Below are 8,594 nucleotides of genomic sequence, written 5' to 3' on the forward strand. Positions count from 1 at the left end.
CAGCTGAGATCATGCTTTCCTGGTTCTTAATGTTATCTTCCGTGGTCTAAAAGATGGTGAATTCAGTATGTGATAAGTAATAAAATTGAATGTTTACCTTTGGGGACATTGAAGAAGTGATCTAAGAATAGTCTTCATTCTTCCCAGTCCCCCCACTACACACACATAAAACGTCCCTAATAATCAGAAGCCATTCACCTAATAGTAACTTCAGGTTTGAATGTCCCTTCTCTGATAGTAGGAGTCAAGGTCTTTGGAAGGTGATTAAGTCATGAAGGCAGAGCCCCTATACATGGAATTAGTGCCTTTATAAAAGAGGCCCAAGAAATCTCCATTGCCCCTTCTGCCATGTGAGGTTACAGCAAAAAGGCAGACATCTAAGAAACTATCTTTCACCAGATACCAAATTTGCCAGCACCTTTATCTTGGACTTGCCAGCATTCAGAACTCTGAGAAATAAATTTCTGTTTATAAGCTACTCAAACTCTGGCATTTTGTTACAGCAGCCCCAATAGACTAAGTTACATTTTACAGAGATAACTTCACTCTGATCATAATTTCTCTTCCTTTTAAAAACTAGATCAGGAACATATTCTTCTACACTTTCACATTCAATAGTTTTGTTTTCTGTTTTACCATAATAACATTTGTAATGACAGTCTTTACACCTTTGAGAGATGCTTTCTTTTGTGCCAAAGTACACAAAACAAAAAAGAGTAAGTAGCATCAAAAAGCATTCAAATTTAAACATAGGCATTACACTCCCAGATGCTGATGTCAGTTGTCAGTTATTGGTAAATATACTACTGTTGTCATCAAAATCTTGGAAGGAGGTAGGTGTTATAAAAGCCACATGAATCCTCCTTCATGGTTAAATAAGGTAGTTAAAGCTGTAATCTATAGTTTATCTCTTCAGAAACCTTCCTCAACACATCAGCAAAGGAAATTAAAATATTAATTAAACCCTTTTCATTAGATGTAGCCATGAAGACAATGCTTTCATGCTACCCAGATAATCTATAATAATAAAAGTGTAATATGTTAATTAGACCAAACAGCCGAACGACCTTCCAAATGTCCTTCCAGGTGTCCTTCCGGACGACCTTCTGGACAAAGCCCCGGAAGCAAGCCACCGCAGCTGCAAGGGCCGAGTCCCTTGCACGAATTTTATGTATCAGGCCTCTAGTGTTGTAATAAAATGAATAGGACGTGAGAAATGTTACCGTATCTCAGAGCAAGCTTCCAACCAGGCATAATCAATTGGTCTTATTAAGAGTGGGCACCTGCGTTATTTCTCATGTGCTATACAAATAGTTGAAGGTTAATTAGCAGTATAACTAAGTAGTAATGCTGCCAGTCTCCTTCAGACAAACAAACAAACAGAGTGGGCACCTGACCTCAAATGGGTCTATTGGTCTCTTTCTCAGGAATTTTAAAACTGGAACTGAGAGGCTGAGAGGCCCAAATTACCCCCAAGTGTCTCACCTCCTGTTTTTCACATACTTGTGTAGTCCCCTCCAACACTGAAGGGGGCTAACTTGTATAACTATATTAAAGAAAAACAGTATTATTTCCATGTATAGGTCATAGAAAATGTTACAGATTTATAATGCTGTATATAAATTATACTTTAATAAAAATTAAAAATAAGTAGAATAATAAAATTTCAAAATAAATTACAGCCTCTGTCTTGCTCCTTTAATCACTCACTCTGTTTTTTGTGGGAGTTTTTAATACTCACCCGAGAATATTTTTCCATTGATTTTTAGAGAGAGGGTCTATTGGTCTCTTTCTCAGGAATTTTAAAACTGGAACTGAGAGGAACAGATCCCCAAATTACCCCCAAGTGTCTCACCTCCTGTTTTTCACATACTTGTGTAGTCCCCTCCAACACTGAAGGGGGCTAACTTGTATAACTATATTAAAGAAAAACAGTATTATTTCCATGTATAGGTCATAGAAAATGTTACAGATTTATAATGCTGTATATAAATTATACTTTAATAAAAATTAAAAATAAGTAGAATAATAAAATTTCAAAATAAATTACAGCCTCTGTCTTGCTCCTTTAATCACTCACTCTGTTTTTTGTGGGGGTTTTTAATACTCACCCGAGAATATTTTTCCATTGATTTTTAGAGAGAGTGGAAGAGAGAGGGAAAGACAGAGAGAAACATCCATGTAAGAGAAACACATTGATTGGGTTGCCTCCTCCGTGGGCTTGGCCAGGGCGGAGGCTGCAACCCAGGTACATGCCCTTGACTGGGATCAAACCCAGGATAACACTGAAGGGGGCTAACTTGTATAACTATATTAAAGAAAAACAGTATTATTTCCATGTATAGGTCATAGAAAATGTTACAGATTTATAATGCTGTATATAAATTATACTTTAATAAAAATTAAAAATAAGTAGAATAATAAAATTTCAAAATAAATTACAGCCTCTGTCTTGCTCCTTTAATCACTCACTCTGTTTTTTGTGGGAGTTTTTAATACTCACCCGAGAATATTTTTCCATTGATTTTTAGAGAGAGTGGAAGAGAGAGGGAAAGACAGAGAGAAACATCCATGTAAGAGAAACACATTGATTGGGTTGCCTCCTCCGTGGGCTTGGCCAGGGCGGAGGCTGCAACCCAGGTACATGCCCTTGACTGGGATCAAACCCAGGATCCTTCAGTCCACAGGCCCACGCTCTATCCACTGAGCCAAATCGGCTATGGCTGAGGAAGCCAGATAACATGTCGTGAGAACACTTAGACATCCCTATGAACATGTCCACATTGCATGGAACTGACACCTCCTGCCAACAATCAGTATTAACTTAGCAGGCAGATAAAAGTTAGTCAGGTATTTTTAGGAAGTACCCTAAACCAGTCCTTTCATAGTTTATATTCATTAGCATTGTTACACACACACACACTCACACACACACCTCTAAATATCATAATGCCTTAATCAATGATTCTCTCATCATTAATGTTTCTCTCATCATTAATGTTTTCCCTCTCCCTTCCTCTCTGAAATCAATAAAAATATATATTTTAAATAAATAAATAAATAAATATCATAATGCCTTATTTTCCAGGTAAACCCTGTGATTTCTGTTTCAAAGAGATGGTCATTGAAAAGAGTGATGTTCCCCGCAATAGGAAACTTAGAAAAAGCAAACCTGAAATTCTCAAGTGTGGTGATTCAGGGCAGCTTGCTGGGTTACATGACAGGGTATGGTTACTTCTAACAGGAACTGTCTGTTCTCAAGTACAATTCATTGCAACTGAGTTGTTGGAAACTTTGTTTTGTTTCATATTACCAGCTTCTGAAAGAAGTCAGTATTTGTGAGGTTTCAAGAAGTTTCCTCTGAAGTCAGCATTCCAATAAAACATGAACTAGATCAAGTCAGCACCCATGGAGTTGGCCTGAGGACTTATTTCTGTAGCTCTGAAATCTCAGGGGGCTTTCCTCTCCTGGGCAAGTTCCCACTTTTTCACCATTTATCTTAAGAGTTAGTAAAGGTTATCTAAATGTCACCATGTGATTAGAAAGGTAGTCATGAGATTATGCTTGAGTATGATTTCAACCAATGATTTTTTATTTAAAAAGTTTTTTAAGTACTTGTAAGTTTTAAGTTTTAAAAATTTAAAAAAATAGTGAACTGAAAGAGTTTTATTGACCGGTTTGGCTCAGTGGATAGAGTGTCGGCCTGCGGACTAACGGGTCCCGGGTTCGATTCCGGTCAAGGGCATGTACCTTGGTTGCGGGCGCATCCCCAGTGGGGGGTGTGCAGGAGGCAGCTGATCTATGTTTCTCTCTCATCAATGTTTCTGGTTCTCTATCCCTCTCCCTTCCTCTCTGTGAAAAATCAAGAGTTTTATTATAAGTATGACTTTTAATCTCAGAACTACTTTAAAAGAGTAATAATTAAGCTTTTGGGACTGCATCTGGGCTCTCAAAATTCTAAATGCTCTTGTTCTCTAAATGGATTAGTTTTCTCATTTCTCTAATAAGCAAAATTATAAGAGCAACTAAAATCTTGACAGTAAAGATAAAAATAAAAATACTTGTAAGTAAAAAAAGATCATTGGACTATGAAAAAAATATTTATTTATTAACTAACTAGAGGCCCAGTGCATGAAATTCATGGGGGTATCCCTCAGCCCGGCCTGTGCCCTCTTGCAGTCCAGGAGCCCTTGGGGGATGTCCAACCAACAGCTTAGGCAGTCAGACATCCTTAGCGCTGCCACCGAGGAGGTGGGAGAAGCTCCTGCCACCACCACTACATTCGCTCTGCGTTCACCAGCCGTGAGCCCAGCTTCTGGCTGAGCAGCACTCCCCCTGTGGGAGCACACTGACCACCACCAGGGGGCTCCTGCATTGAGTGTCTGCCCCCTGGTGGTCAGTGCATGTCATAGCAACCGGTCTTTCTGCCGTTTGGTCAATTTGCATATTAGCCTTTTCTTAGATAGGATTATTAGTTATTAATAAGGGATAATGGGAGTACAGATGATAATTGTATTACTCCTCTTGTTTTGGCGGTAGGATAATAACTTCAAGGGGAAGGGTACATACTCCATCACAAGTTCTTTTGCTACTCCTGAGGCAATGTTGCCTTCAATCAATCTACCCCTCACTCACTCAGGCTCTGTGAAGCAAGCAGAGTTCACAATGTAATTTTAAAACATTAGACTTAAGCCCTGACCAGTGTGGCTCAGTGGCTAGAGCGTTGGCCTGTGGACTGAAGAGTCCCAGGTTCAATTCCGGTCAAGGGCATGGACCTTGGTTGCGGGCACATCCCCAGTAGGGGGTGTGCAGGAGGCAGCTGATGGATGTTTCTCTCTCATGGATGTTCCTAACTCTCTATCCCTCTCCCTTCCTCTCTGTAAAAAATCAATAAAATATATTTTCAAAAAAAACATTAGACTTAAGCTCCAAATGGAGTTTATCTTTAGGCAGTTTTTCTATCCCCTTGCAGCAAATAATAAAGATTCATTAAGGCAAAGATTGCCATCTTTAAAAATTTATTAAGAATCAAGTTTTTAAAACCTCAGTGAACCTCCTTTTGATAATTTTACCAGTCTCCAACTGGTTTTCAATGAAACTGATTATCATCATCAGAAAGCCAGTGAAGGGAAACATTGGAAGCTGTATTTTCTTGCTTGCGCTTATCTTTAGCCAAGTCTCCCTCTCAATTAGAACCTCAAGGAAGATTCTCTTGCTTCTTCTATCTACCATCTCCTGGTATCTTGATATTAATTATTTTCTTAAACTCCTTGGCATGTAATACAAACTTTACTTATCTCTTGGCCCCAGTAGGAAGTCTTCTTCATAAATAATATATAGCTCTTTGGCCTATTCATTAGAAGCATATTGCCCCTCACAAACCAGCTTCTTGAATATCCCTCAAGTGGATATGTGTTGCACTGCCCAGATCCACCTTTATGACCAAGACACTCATTTCCATCGTTGCAGGAGTTTTGGCTACTGAGGGCTCACAACTCAATTCTCCCTCAGGGATTGCTCACCACCAAAGGAAGCTGCCTCATCCAAGGTCCACTCCTCTTCCCCAAGGGGTGCCCATATGCAAAAAGTGGCCATGTGCAGGATACAATTGTCCCCTCTTCTCAACTTCAGACAAGTCTGAAAGAACATCCTAGCTCTAAAGCTACCCATGGAATTCACAGAGGCCTTTGTTGTCCCTGCCGCACAGGTCAACTTCTCCGTCTGCCCAGTCCTGCTTCTTTACTATCCCAAAGGTGTCGATCCCAAAGACACTTCACAGTGAATTTCCTACATGCTAATCTCTGCTTCAGAGTCTGCTTCCTAGGAAGCCTAACCTGTGAGAATTCTTTTGGTCCTATTCAAACCACCACTTTCTGTTATCATTTAATAATCTCAAAATTTGGTGGTGACTTATATAGTCATGGTAGACTAACTTCTGTAAGAAACAATTCCAAAATGTTAGTGGTTTAACACAACAAAATGTGCTTCTTACTCATTTTGTGGTGCATTGAAGTTCAATGGAGAGAGGAGCAGTTATTTAGGGATCCGGACTCCATCCAGTTTTTGGCTCCACTCCTTTCTAGGAGTCTTGTCCTGCTGCTGAGAGATAAGGAAAGAAAATAAGAAAATGCATGGAAGGTTTGATGGCTTGAAAGGGTACACATCAATTCCACTAACATTTCATTGGCCAGAATGCAATCATATGGCCACACTAAGTCAAGGGAGGCTGATGATCCCTAGCAGTCTTTGCCACTCATTAATGGAATACTTGTGATTTTCAAGTATTTCCTTTTCCATGACAGGTGACATCTTTGTATCACCCTTCAACTTATAAAGACTGAAAACTCTACCTTTATTAAAGATTTTAAAAAGAGTCATGATCCCACCACTTGAATAAAAGTCAATGTAGTTTTGTGTGTGTTATGTACACGCCTGTGTATATCTTTAACAAATAAGAGCTTTTTAAAAAAGAGAATCATAATATCATTATCATACCTAATAAAATTGATAACTACTTACTATGTCTAATATTCAGTGTGTGTACACATTCATCTGGTTGTTCTTCAACAGTCTTTTTCTGAAGGTTTTTAAATTCCTGGACAGTTACGGATAGATATGTCATAGTTGCAGCAACTGGCCATGTCAATGTTCCACCTAAACCACCTTTCCTAAAACGTCTGTGGGATCTATTTACTCCTCTTTGAACTACTTTGACTGATTTTGTCACAGTTATAGCCAGGCCATTTTCAAAACCATAAACTAAACCTTCTTGGATTCTCTGAGGCCAGCTGGTAGTTTGTGTTTTCTTTTCAACAGACAGTCTTCATCCATTTTCTTAATAATCACCCTTTCAACCATGTACTGCCTAGTCCTTCAATGGCAACTCCTACAAATGCCACAAGGCTTGTGGCCACTCCTGCTACAGTCCCTTCAGGACTAATATGATTTACAGGAAACTGCTTCTATACTCTCAGAAAAATAAATCACTTCTTTAAAAAATTCCCCAGCTCAAAAATATAGACATGTGTTTACTCAATAGCTTGTTTCAAATAGCACCTGTGCCTTCAGGTTATAGTTTGGATGTTATATAAAACTGTGGTACATTTACACTATGGGATACTATGCAGCAATAAAAAAGAAGGACCTCTTACCCTTTGAAACAGCATGGAGGGACCTGGAGAGTATTATGCTAAGCGAAATAAGCCAGGCAGAGAAAGAAAAGTATCTCATGATACTCTTATGTGGAATCTAATGAACAAAATAAACTGACGGCCCAGCCCGCATGACTCAGTGGTTGAGCATTGACCTATGAACCAGGAGGTCACGGTTTGATTCCCAGTCAGGGCTTGATTTCTTCGCACTCTTTAAATAATTTGCAAGCAAATAGATGCTTTATACCTCAGTCACAGAAACATAAGAGAATGAGTTCTACTGGACTGGAAACTCAAAGAGTTCAGATAAAACTCCTAAGATTTTTAAAAACTGAAAAATAAAAACTTGGTTTGGTCAAATCCTATTTTGAAAGAGGACCTGAAGGGAGATTTACAGTAATGTCATTTCTGGAATGTGAAAGAAGTTGTATTCTCAGTTGTCTTCCCAGTGTCTGTTTTTTCCACAGAAGTTATTCCTACTTTAGGATGAAGAAAGTGTTCTTTTGACAAGTATGCCTTCAGTGTTTAAATTACAGATGGAGCATTAGCTTTTCAACTATTTTTTTTTTTAGTCTACTTGACTTGATCACTTATATTAGGCTGAAAACGCTAGGTTGTGTGCACTTAACACACATACATATCCAGTTTCCCGTTACATATTTTTAAAAGTGTATATTTTTTCGTTATTATTACAGAGATATTAACAATGACTAGAGAAAGTAGACCCCAAAAAGTGTGCTTCCGCCTATCAAGTCCCAACCCTGGATACAAAAGTCACAGCGTGTTGGTTTTTACACGGTGGTGTCAACAGTTTCCATGGTCCCCGCCCGCATGGCCTTCCAGCTGGGGAGTCTTGCTCTCCACGTGCTGATGTGGTCAAACTGGTCACGTGACTGAAGAAAAGGCACATACCTCGGTGTCAACCTCAGTGTCTGCCCTCGGTCCTTGAGTCACAGTTATGGCTGGGCCAGGGGCAAACAGTCAGAATCCCCAGAGGCAGGAGCCCAGCCATGGAAGCATCGCACGTGGAGCAGTCGAGGCTGCGCCACCACGGGGTTTCTTTGCGAGTGTCCAGGAGTATAAAGCCCGGCCAGGAAGAAGCGGGTCATCCCTCCGACTGAGGGTGGGCGACACCTCAAAGGTGTTTCTTCCCTTCGTCCATCACTGGGTGGGAAACCTGGCTCAGCTACAGGGCTGGTCGCCTCTAAGAGCCAACAGAGGCGACGCGAGGATGAAACTCTGCGCCCGTGCGGTCAACTGGTCGGCCCCTACGCCCCTACATGCGTATCCCTTACCCCCTGCTCCACTGGGAGAGCCCTGGAACCGCAGGGCCCTAACCCACTCCCGCAAGAGCGCCAATGCCTGGAGGCGGCAGAGCGGGGAAAGCAGCGGCGCGGGGGCTACCGCCCCTTCCAGACCGCGCGCTAAAATCAAACTCGACGC

At 40.5% G+C, this 8,594-nt stretch overlaps 1 long non-coding RNA gene across 1 annotated transcript; it reads right to left on the reverse strand.

Moving 5' to 3' along the window:
* Window positions 1-6,039: 6,039 nt before the first annotated feature.
* LOC106728042 lies at window positions 6,040-8,531 on the reverse strand. Its single transcript, XR_001364291.1, has 2 exons — window positions 8,064-8,531; window positions 6,040-6,099 (listed from the first exon to the last, which is right to left on the reverse strand). It is a non-coding gene; the product is annotated as an uncharacterized LOC106728042 (long non-coding RNA).
* Between the last annotated feature and the right edge of the window lie 63 nt (window positions 8,532-8,594).

Source organism: Myotis brandtii, unplaced genomic scaffold (assembly GCF_000412655.1).
Source record: "Myotis brandtii unplaced genomic scaffold, ASM41265v1 scaffold115, whole genome shotgun sequence".
NCBI classification, from domain to species: domain Eukaryota; kingdom Metazoa; phylum Chordata; class Mammalia; order Chiroptera; family Vespertilionidae; genus Myotis; species Myotis brandtii.